We start from the raw sequence: 10,200 nt of genomic DNA on the forward strand, positions 1-10,200 counted from the left end.
CCCAACTCTGACCTTGAGGGAGACAATAAAAGAGGGTCAGAGCGCGCGCCTGGGGCAAGCCGAGCCACCGAGAGCCTTCTGCAGGTCAGTACCCAAGTGCACTCCACATGCGCAATTCCTAACGTCCTCTGAGGGAATTTCTTTCGAGACTCAAACGTTCGTGTAAATGACAGTATCATTATTTTAAAGCTGTTCATGAGAGGCGACATACTTTGAGACGTGTTATATATATATAGCTATATTTATATAGCCTACAGTTTATGCTCTCTGACCTGGATATGCGTGCTGTAAAATGTGTGCAGGTGTGTGAGGGCAAGTCTTGCGGCCCGGAGTGTTTACTGTGTCCCGCTTTATGGAGCTGAGTGAGTTCTGCGCACAACCAGCCTGGAGCTGTGCACGCGCAGGGTTTGGACGGTACTGTCTCATCAGTCTGCGACTCTAGAGCGCAGTTCGTTTGGAAACACACATAATATATATATATATATATATATATATATATATATATATATATATATATATATATATATATATATATATATATAAGTTATATAAGTTAAAATTAAGGGGAAAAAACGTATTATTTGGTGAGGAATGACTTGCAGAAGTAGGCTAACGCGTGGACTTTTATGGCGTGTTTGCATTTCATAAAAATAAACATAGGCTACAATGTTTTCTATAATAATCGATTAATTATTAGTTAGACGTAATAGCACAAAACCCCTTTTTCTTTTACGATACTGATTCTGATACCGAAACTTTGATTGTCAGTCTATAGCCAAATAGGTTTTTTTTTCTTTCCTTTAAAAACTACAAAACTTTAAAATGAATCATTTTATTTAAAAAGTACAGGAAAGATGCACAGAACTGCAGCTTTTTACATTTCACTTTCAGACAAAATTCACTTACAGTGCACATATGAAAAAGTATAATAAAACGGATACACGTATGAAGTATAACTATAAATATACTCTAAAAAAAAAAAAAAAAAGCTATGTTAAAGTTATCAGTGTGGCTACTGTTGTTATCACGTGACCTACTTTAACATACATACATACATACATACATACATACATACATATATTAAGATGTTCATAGTATACATATTACCATTATTATTATTATTTTACTACTTTTATTCTTGTTTTTCTATTCCTATTATATATATTTTCTTAGATTTTTTTTCAATTCTATTCCTATTTATTGGCTATTCTTTCCTATTTGTTTTCTGTGTAATTGAGCTGCTGTAATGAGGGAATTTCCCCAGTGTGGGATCAATAAAGTTTATCTTATCTTATCTTATCTTATGTTAACCTGCTTTATTTTCTCTGATATTTCAGACTAGACGTGTAGGACGAGATCAAATTAGTTGGTTTTTTTTTTTGGTTGTTTGTTTTGTTTTTGCTGTTATAGACCTGACCATCTGTACTTGAATTTAAATTTAATATTGACCATTTTGTTAAGTTTTCTGTGCAAAATATAAAAATGTATTTTATCATTTACTGTTTTTGATAGACATGCACAGTAGGTCGCAGTATGTTTGTCAGAAAACACTGGGTATTTTCATATACCATATTATATCATATAATCTAAAGAAGGAAGGAAAGTTTTCTCAGCGTTGTCTTAGCTACTGATATTTCGTTCTGTTCGCAGGAAAGATGCAGGTCTGGATCCCTGATCAGATGGAGGCCCCAATGTGGAGATTAAAACAAAGTAAGGACTGAAGATGGAAGGGTTAGTATAGGCTAAATAATATATTGATATGGATGAACACATAGTCTGACAGAGTAAACATATATATATATATATATATATATATATATATATATATATATATATATATATATATATACATATATATATACATATATATACACTATACTGGATATACTATATATATATATATATATATATATATATATATATATATATATATATATATATATATATATACTGGAATTGGGAAAATGCTAATTAAAAATATACTATTTTATAATATAAATAGTAAAATCAGTTGTGGGTGAACAAATTTCTAACCCTATTGCTGCGATAGGTTTAAATGGGTAATTTGTGTAAGTTAGATTCGCACTGGCTTAAGACAAAAATGAAATAATAGTTTAACTGCTCAAACAGCTCAGCTTTTTAAGCCTCATAAAATGGAGGCCATCTGACATATCAGAATGTATGCAAATACCAACTAGTGGTTTTTCATCTCACTGTGGTTTTATTAGTTTTTCTTCCCTGAAAAATCTTGATTTCATGTCTGTATTGTCCCCTTCTCTTCACTACGGACATCGTCATGGCTGTTCTGTGTGACAGAGAACCCTAAGAAATGGCGACCAGTCTACACTGCTCATGTCATCTCTGATTATAAGAGCGAGCTCAGATGCTTGTCCTTACATCTACTCCATAGCTGACACTGCACACAATGACATGCTAAAACGTAAGCCAATGTCCACTTTTTTCATTTCACACTAATCCCAGTGTGTAAATATATGTGTGGTTAATAATGTGCATCATGACTATCACTTTCTCCTTTTCTTGTTGCCTTTTATCTCTGTGCAGTGCAAGTTAATAATTTTTTTTTTTTTACAAATATTTATGGCTTTACAGGTTACCCACACTGCTGGCACTCTGACCAAAGCTACTGATGAACACTTTTAAGACATTTTTAAGCAGAACTAATAAGTTACTCTGCTCATCCCTCCTTCAACAGTTCTTCATAGGGCTTCTCGACATAGCTGGATTTGAGCTCTTTGAGGTAACATGCATTCTTTTGTTAATGTTTAGGAATGTCCTTTTACCAACACATTCTGTAGGTTATAATAAAAGGAATAAATTTATTATTTGTGCATGATGTATATTGTTCTTAGCCTGTTTCTTTTTCTCTTAAAAGTTATGAGCAGTTGTGCATCAGTTTCACAACTGACAAGCTCCAGCAGTTTTTTTTAAACCAGCACATGTTCATCTTGGAGCAGGATGAATATAACAGATGGCACTGAATAGACTTTTATTGACTTTGGCTTAGACCTACACTGACCTCATTGAGTAGGTGAGCTCATGCTGTATAAGTGAGATTAAGTCATGATAACTTGATAAATGATTTGATCCCCAGGGATGTATTTTTATTGGGTTGATGGTAGCCTCTGGGTATAACATCTATAATGGAGGAGGCATGCATGTTCCCAAAGGCCACAAAACAGCAAAACTCTAATGCTAAACTCTACAAATACCTGAGCAAATTGTACCAGATTTAGAAACTAAAATGCAATGTCAAGGCTTACTAAGACCTTTAAATGAGTCTACTGGGGATGTATTAAAACATTGTCTTGCAAATTAATGACGTATATTTGAGAACTGAGTCGGTTTATTAATTTCACAATAAATTCAATGTGCATTTAAATCATTATGTAGTATTGTTTCTAAAGAAACAATAAACATTCTGACAAAGACCTCTGATATAAGACTCATAGTATATTTATTCTGTAGCAGGAGTTGGGCTTAGAGGCAAGGAAAAGAAGAAGAAAGGGGCTATATCCTGAATAAGCAATTTATCACAGCACAGAAAGTTGGGTCTGAATGCCAAAATCGGAAAGATAGAATTGATTTGGGGATTACATCAGATGCAGAATGACAAAGCAACAATAAAGTGTAGTTGCATGTTGAATAAGTGCATTACATAGGTATACATGAATATAGATTCATATTCAATAGAGAACATTTTAATGCACCCATAATGCCCACATTGATGTTGGAGAGCAAGGCAGTTAAGACTTGCAGTGATGTTTAGGTAACTTCACCCATGAACATCACTTTAAGTCTGTGCTGGCTCCACTCTCATCAGCAGCACCAAAGTTCAGCAAGGTAAGAGTCCATAGACTATCCATTTGGTTCAGCAGAACTACGACACGAGTGGTGTTTCTTCTTGTGGTCTTAATAGTGTTGCTTGATCACCTCATTGCTCATTGGCTAATGATGATCTTTTGGCATATTTTCACAGGAGAATTGTAACAAGCTGATGGCCAACCTGATGAGCACTCAGTCTCACTTTGTATGCTGTAGCATTTCTGTAATGCAGACCTACAGTACAAGTACTACTTGAAACTAATGTTAGTACAACAAAGCACCACATCTTCATTTAGACATTTAAGTGGGTACCTCTTAACCTACTGCTCTTAGGTTTGATGGAGGTGTCCCTGGTCCTTCACCATTTAATGGAGTTCTGGAGGACATTTGCATCTATAGGATGGGATTTTTCTACCCAAATCATGTGTGCTACGTTTAAACAGTTATGACGTTAAATTCTTTCTGCTATTTGATTTAAAGGACATATTGAGTTAAAAACAAACAGAAAAAGTCTTGTACCATTATATGCCTTAAGGCTTGATTGATTGAACGTTGTTCTGGTTTTCCAGCTACTGAATCTTGAACGCTTCCACCATTCCAAAGGACAAATGGACAATGAGACAATGAGGCTGCAGAGAAACTTCTAAGCTGGCTGGATACTGATCCCATGCAATACAGGTTAGCCAACAAAATGGTTAGAAAATCTTCATCTGTTCTTTTTGTTCTCTCAACTCTTGCACCGACCATAGTGTCTTGACCCTGAGTTAGTGACCTCTTTCTTGCTTGTCTGCTTGGTCACCTGGAAGACATGAGCGATAAGCAGATAACAAAAATCACCACTATGCTGTAGGCGTCCTGCAGGGCCAAACTCATAAGGATCGAGGAAGATAATAATAGGCCTTCAAGTATTTTATGCTTACCTAAGTCAAAATCAACAAGCAGCAACATTATAGACAGGAAAGAAAATAGTGAAATGCTTAGTGCAGTGTCATTTGTATATTTGGATGTTCCTGAGTTCTTTCTAAGCTAAGTGCTAAACAGTTGAATGTGTTTTTGTATGGCTGCAAGTTTAAAGAGCTATGTGAGGAATGCATGAGGTATGTCTGGCCTGTGGTGTGGCGTGTGTCCAACGTGTGTCCACAAACGCGTCCATTATTGTGTGTGGCCCCTTTGAAATAAGCCTGTTAAACCCCTTCTACCCCAAATAGCATTGACAAAAGCAGGTGTGGTGGTGGGTCATGTGGTGGCTCAAAGGAACCCCATGCCAGTTGTTCAGTATTCTTTCCCAGTATGACCCCCATCCCCCCATTATAAATAACCTCCTCTATCCACCTCCTCCCTCCCTCACTGCTTTGTTAGGAATAGTTGCTGTCAAGAGCATATGCATCGCTGAGATGCCAGCCCAGGTGATTGAGGATTAAGTCCTCTTGTTTCACCAGTGAGTTGGGTTGCAGATAATCAACAACCTCTGTCCAACCTCTGACTCAGTGTCCCTGATTGTGACGCCATGCCAGCAATGCGGAATTGATTTACTTTCCAAGCATGTCCAGTGTCACCATGGGCTTACTGATATAGAACACAAGACACAATGGAGTGTGCTGGTCTGACCCTATTTGGTGCTGGCCTCGCTGAGCTAATTTAGAACAATGAGGGAGGAGAGTTTGAGTTCCAAAATCAAAATGGAGGCGGTCACTCAAACTTACCCAAATGAAAAGGAAGAATACTTACTTTACTTTACTTACTTTACATTATTACATTTATATGACTGTTGTTATAAGACTTAAACTTTAAAATCACTTTAAAATGATCCTTTATGTTTTGTTTTGCTTTGTTTTTGTTTGTTTTATTTTACAGAGGAAATCACTGACCTGAGTATGTGGTTTGGTTAAGCAGGCAAGACATTCTGTTAGAGCAAATGTAAAAGTCTCTGGATTAAGAGCGACATCCAGGCAGCACTGGAGAAACCTCTTTGGTTGCAGAGGTCAGAGGATGAAGATGACAAAGGAAGACCTGCATGAAATGGTGTTTCAGCTTGACTATGCTAAAAAAAAAAACATGTAGCTGAATCACAAAAACTAATTTACTACCTACAAAGTAGTAATTTCTCTTCCTTACCTTCAACACTGAAGTTACATGACATCAGCTATATCAGTTAACTATAATCAGCAAAAAAAGAAACGTCCTCACACATTCACATGCTTTTATTTCCAGCAAATTTCATAACATGTGTAAATATTTGTATTAATATAAAAACAATTGAGACACGTGAAACTTGTTCACATTTGACGAACAGAAATGGAGTAATGAATCCCTGAACGGGGGGGGGGGGGGGGCAATATTAAAAGTAGCAGTCAGTATGTGGTACTACAGTGCATCTCATCCTCATGGACTGCACCAGATTTGTCAGTTCTTGCTGTGAGATGTTACCAAACTCTCCCACCAAGGCATTTACAAGTTCTTGATCACGTCTGGGTGGACACATGGTTACACGTGGTTTGCCACTGCAAGGATGATCAGCTGTCCTTCCTGTCTCCCTGTAGCACTGTCTTAGGCGTCTTACGTTACAGACATTGCAGTTTATTGCTCTGGACCCATCTGCAGTCCTCATGCCTCCCTGCAGCAGGTCTATGGCATGTTCACGCAGGTGAGCAGGAACCCGAGGCATCTTTCTTCTGGTGTTTTTCAGAGTCTGTAGAAAGGTCTCTTTAGTGTCTTAAGTTATTGTAGCTGTGACCGTAATTGCCTACCTCCTGTAAACTGTTCGTGTCTTAAAGACTGTTCCATAGGTGCATGTGTAATAATTGTTTATGGTCCATTGAACAAGCATGATTAAGATCTGTAAAGTTTATCTGGATTTTACAAAATGATCTTTAAAATACAACCTTGAAAAAGAGACATTTCTTTTTTTGCTGAGTATATATTAACTAAAATGAAGGGATCCATCCAATATTAACATATATCTTTATCTTTTTTATATCTTATCTATAAATAAGCAAGACACATGAAGGCCAAGTAGCATGAATAAACAAAGGGAACGGAGCTTGGTGAATCTGCATCAGAGTGAAAAGCTCAAGAAACAAATGGCAGTAACAGATCACCGTAACATCTTGCTGGCTCCCAAACTGGAAAAGCTCCAAACTAATTGAATAAATCGGCCAAATGTGCAAAGACTCCTGGAATATTTTACATGCACAGATGATCAGCCAATACTGATCAGTCTGTGCACTGATAGTTGACTGTGTGCCGAACCAGAAAAAGGTGCTGGGAAGTGATATCTCAATGCTGGCAGTGATGCAAGGATTTCTTTAATGCTCATGAGAAGGCCAAGAAGCCCTACAAGCTGAGGAGTTAGTGTGAAGAATAGTGTCTCATCTTAAAGTATTCTGTCTTGCTTGCATTACATATCTCAACACAGACAGTGTTCATATCGGTCCACATCACTGAGCAAGTGCAGGCTGCTTTGATTGTATATAAGGTGGAAGGAAAGGACATGACCAGCCGACATGACCAGCTTCAGAAAGATCCACCACAGTGCAGAGGAGAGCAGACATGGACGGACTCGTCCATTTAGCCAGCCGACTGTGCCTTTGCATAAAAGAGACGCATTATCAAGCCATGAGTGCTCCTATATTTAGAGCAGGTGACTTTACACAGTGATGAGGCATGCTCCTGATTACATTTTTGGTTTACTGTGGACGAGGATTCTTAATATGGAGTTTACATGTTAGCAATGGAGACAGAAAAAGATAACAGCTTTTGTGGTACAGAGTAGAGCAAGATGTTTTTCAAAACTCCCCAGATGTATCCCTGGATGCCCAAGTCCAGAAATGACTAGAAATTCTAAATAAAGCAAACTAAAGATAATTATTGGCTTAATGTATAAGTGCAATCCTTGGTACATGAAACAATGTGAATGTGTAGCTTTTGATTTTAAACTATGGGGCTACAGCTCATGGTAATGGTAGTGTACTTTTTTTTAATCATGTTCTGTCCATTGCAATAAGATACCTCCTAGCCATTAATAAGTATAAGATATCCACCAGAATCTTACATAATATTGAGGTTCATCTGTTACCTGAAACACACTTATGCCTCACAGTGTCACAGACCACCCCCCATCCCACCCCACCCCACCCCACATGATCGTCTGTTTTGATATATGCCTCAATTATGTCATACTGAGAATAAGGGTTGTAATTAGTTGCGTGCGCTAATCCCACGTTTCCCATTTGCTTTAAGGACACCGTATGACAGCGGTGGGTTTAAGGCAACTTGTGTCTTGTGTTCCCATGCATAATCTATGTTTTGTCAGTCAACACTTCACAACTTCATGGCCTGAAATATGTCAGTGGACCAGATCGGAAAATACAATGCCTAGATACTGATACTTGGTAACAGTCTTATTATCTGTCGTGGAGAAATCCCTCCAATCAAAGTAAAAAAAAAAAAACTTCCAGAGACCAGGACTTATGGATGTCAAAAGATATTAAACTGTATTTAAAACAATAAAGTGAGACAGTCTGCAGAAAGTCTGAATTACAGACACACAAACATGCCTTCATATACAGTAGGGGAAATAAGTATTGAATGTGTCAAAAATTTTTTCAGTAAATATATTTCTCATGAGGTTATTCACATGAAATTTTCACCAGACATTGATATTAACTCAAGAAATCTGGAAATATAAAGAATTCACAACATTAAAGTCCATAAATGAAGTTATGTGTAATATAGTGGAATGACACAGGAAAAAAGTATTGGACACTCTAACTTTTGTTGTGAATTCTTTATATTTCCGGATTTCTTGAGTTAATACTGATATCTGGTGAAAATTTCATATGAATAATCTCATTGGAAATGTATTTACTGAAAAAAATATTGATGCATCCAATACTTATTTCCACCTATACTTTTCTGAAACTCTTCTTTCTAAAAACAAACCAATCTCCATCACCTTAATTAATTATTCATGTCTATACGATATCTTAGATTTGTGGCGCATGTGCTGTGGGTTGGATTTTTTTGAAAGGTTTCATCAGGACAGTTTTTACGCTGCCCCAAAATTCATCCTTATACCTTAATGATTTTCTGGCTCTAATCCCAGCATGATTCTCTTCCTCTTGAAGTCTTATGTTATTTTGACACTGGTTTGCAAGATTAAAGGGCTTTGATTGACATTCAGTGAATGTCTAATTTCTATTTTATTGCCATAGAGTGAAGCTGCTGTAAACAAAATACAAGGTTATTCTAACTCAGTTTACACAGGAAATAAAGAGATACAGAAAAACACCTGCTGTGCAGTAAAACAGAGGTCTTCTAGCTCAATACACACTTAGAATATAACTTGATTAGAAAGTCTTTTATGGTTTTAGATTATGCTTCTAAATACATATAGATTATGCTTGTTAACTAATATTGATTATTAGATTATGCGTCTAAGTAATAATTCTTAGTTACACATATTGATTGTACTTTAGTAACATACCCAAATGTTAGTTACACATACTAATTACACTTTATCAATATATTTGGGTGCAGTCCTGGTCACAATTTAAAGGTGGCTTATAGGCTTGCATGAAATGGGCTGTGGATTTGGGGAAATGGGGTGTGGATCCAGAGCTTATAACAGGAACAGTTGGTCCAAGGAGGGAATACACCTCATATGTGATGCAAATCCATCACAGGGCATCACATGACCACACATTCATACAGTTATTGAAACATCTAGGCAATTTTCTTTTGGGAGGTGTGAAAAAACAACAACAAAAATCACACATTACCCTAATAAAATTACAACATACACTCGTCCTGTGTTTTGAGTGCCAATATACTAAAAGAACAAGTGTCCAGGACAAAAAGTGTGTCCAGCTTTCCTAATAGTTAAATAAAACAGTTTTTATTCTGTCAATTTACAAGCATGCTGAGCAGAAAAGCACCTCAGAAAGCACAATACATCAGACCTCGAGGATCAGATTGACCTGACCTTGGCTGAAAGAAGTAGAACGTGATGTGATGTTTTTCCGTTGTAGCCCATTCCACCATGATTGTAAAGAGTAGTTATTCAAGTTACTACAACCTTTCTGTTCGCTCAAACTAGTCCAACCATTCTTCTTTGACCTTTTATGTCAGCGAGGCATTTCTACCCACAGAACTGCTGCTCACTGGCTAGTTTTTTTTTTTGCCTCATACTGTGTAAACTCTAGAGCAGGGATGTTCAATCTTATCCGGAAAGTGCCGGTGTGGATGCAGGTTTTCATTCCAACCAAGCAGAAGCCACACCTGAGTCTATTGAAAGCCAAGATCAACTGATTAAACAGGTGGAATCAGGTGTGGTTCCTGCTCGGTTGGAATGAAAAC

General features: G+C 37.0%; 1 long non-coding RNA gene across 3 annotated transcripts; it reads left to right on the plus strand.

Moving 5' to 3' along the window:
- LOC128619310 (uncharacterized) lies at positions 1–7,707 on the plus strand. Of its 3 annotated transcripts, XR_008387914.1 has the most exons (9): positions 1–84; positions 303–414; positions 1,651–1,710; positions 2,317–2,440; positions 2,611–2,758; positions 3,998–4,106; positions 4,413–4,521; positions 5,698–6,487; positions 6,837–7,707. It is a non-coding gene; the product is annotated as an uncharacterized LOC128619310 (long non-coding RNA). The 3 variants fall into 3 exon arrangements; XR_008387913.1 differs by having other exon boundaries at positions 3–84; positions 1,651–1,731; positions 5,698–7,707; XR_008387912.1 differs by having other exon boundaries at positions 5–84; positions 5,698–7,707.
- The last annotated feature ends 2,493 nt before the right edge of the window (positions 7,708–10,200 follow it).

This window comes from Ictalurus furcatus, chromosome 15 (assembly GCF_023375685.1).
Source record: "Ictalurus furcatus strain D&B chromosome 15, Billie_1.0, whole genome shotgun sequence".
NCBI classification, from domain to species: Eukaryota; Metazoa; Chordata; class Actinopteri; order Siluriformes; family Ictaluridae; genus Ictalurus; species Ictalurus furcatus.